The sequence below is a fragment of the Primulina eburnea genome, chromosome 14 (assembly GCF_022965805.1).
Source record: "Primulina eburnea isolate SZY01 chromosome 14, ASM2296580v1, whole genome shotgun sequence".
NCBI classification, from domain to species: domain Eukaryota; kingdom Viridiplantae; phylum Streptophyta; class Magnoliopsida; order Lamiales; family Gesneriaceae; genus Primulina; species Primulina eburnea.
In genome coordinates, this window is record NC_133114.1 from 9,868,905 (window position 1) to 9,870,807 (window position 1,903).

At 39.5% G+C, this 1,903-nt stretch overlaps 1 long non-coding RNA gene across 1 annotated transcript; it reads left to right on the top strand.

The window, feature by feature from the left end:
* On the top strand, positions 1-961 carry LOC140812846 (uncharacterized). Its single transcript, XR_012113766.1, has 3 exons — positions 1-57; positions 198-237; positions 794-961. It is a non-coding gene; the product is annotated as an uncharacterized lncRNA (long non-coding RNA).
* The last annotated feature ends 942 nt before the right edge of the window (positions 962-1,903 follow it).

The window sequence follows — 1,903 nt, forward strand, 5'->3', positions numbered from 1 at the left end:
CGTTTATTTGGCGATTCGACTTGAGATCAACGTTCTCCGTGGTGCTAGGAAGCTTAGGTAAGTTTTTGGTGCGATTCTTTTAAGGTTTCGAGTTGAGAGTTGTGTTGGGTTTGTTATTCTTGTGGATTTATGGATTATTAGCTTGGTTTCTTGGATTTGGAGTTGATATTGGTGTTATATTTGGATTATTGTTGTAGGTGGTGATCAAGAACTAAGTTTGTGGTGTTCTTGTGGGTTGTAAGTGGAATTCCTCCCTTTTTGCTCACATGAGGTTATATGTATTGTGTTTAAAAGGTTTTATGTGATATTCCCTTCCATTTGAACCATTGTATGTATTGATTCAATTGTTATATTTATTGGGGCATTTGTTGTCTCATATATATTGAAAAAGGGAATACAAGAGAAAAATAGAGTTTCAAAGTTCATGTTTAAATGTCAGAGAATTCAAATGTTTCCGGATTGATAAATACATAGTCAGAGATTGCATGCAATATTAGTTGATCAACGCCCATAGGCTTTTATCCCTCAGAGTTATCGGTATTTATATCGATTTGGGATACGAGCAACCCACAGACAGAGATACTATTGATATCAATCCCCATAGTAACGATAAATACCATCTCATTGCTATTGCTATTGCTATTGATATGATATTCATGTTCAGAATTTAAAGTCCAGAGTTGATGGTATTTATGATTTCAAAGCTATGTTTTACAGATTTTATTGTTCATTGCTATGTAAGAGTTCCACTTGCTGAGATTTATTCTCATTTCAGTTATTCCATGTGATGCAGATCAGAGTGGTGGCCCGGGACGTTGACTGCGAGACAGGGGTCATATGCATACACCGATGGAAGGATGATTTTGATGGCATGATCATAGGAATGATGTTTTGTTTTTGTTATGTCATTTAAATGATCATGTATTTATTTTGATGTAAATTTTTAAAGAAGTGTATTTTGAAACTCCTTCCATATTTAAAGTAAAATTTTTAATTTCCGCTGCGTATTTTTAATGTTACGGGCTAGAGGTGTCACATTTAGTGGTATCAGAGCACCCGTTCTTCGGACCAATGCATATGACTTCGTCTACTATCAACTGTCCGGGTATGTTTTCTTGCATCTATCCATTGTTATATATATTGATATGTATCTTGTGAGCTATTGTAGAGTAGAGATGCCACCTAAGAGGAAAGCTGTAGAGGGTGAGGATAGTTCTTCCTCCCGAGTTGTCGACGAGTTCGGCAAGTTGCTTAAGGAGCAGGCCAAGGTTCATAGTGAGCAGATCCAGCAGTTGCTCCGATTGCAGGGAGCAGGTCAGGGTAGAGGGCAAGTGAGAGGTCAAGTTGCTCAGGCTGTTGGCACTGATGCCATATTTTCTGCGTTCAAGAGAATGGATCCACCAGAGTTTTCAGGTAGCACTGATCCGTTAGTTGCGGTCGAGTGGGTCAAGGCTTTAGAGGCGATCTTCGATCATCTCAGTTATTCAGACAGAGACCGTATCAGCTGTGCTGTATTCATGTTGGTTAAAGCTGCTCGCATTTGGTGGAATGCGACCAAAGTTGGAGTTGATGTCTCTACTTTGAAGTGGTCTGAGTTTACCGATCTTTTCTATGACAAGTACTTCCCTGACGCACTTCGAGCGAGGAAGGTGACAGAGTTCTTGGAGCTTCGACAGGGGAGCTTGGATGTTGGCGAGTACATTCTGAAGTTCGAGGAGGGTTGCCTATTTGCTCCTTACATCGCATCCAATGACAGAGATAAAGGCGCTCATTTCATACGAGGCCTTAGAGCAGAGATTCGACGAGATATCAATATGTCCAAGGCTATTACTGTAATGCCCGAGAATTTAATTATTGTAATCTGATATGATTTACTGATTATGAATTGATGTAATTATAGGCG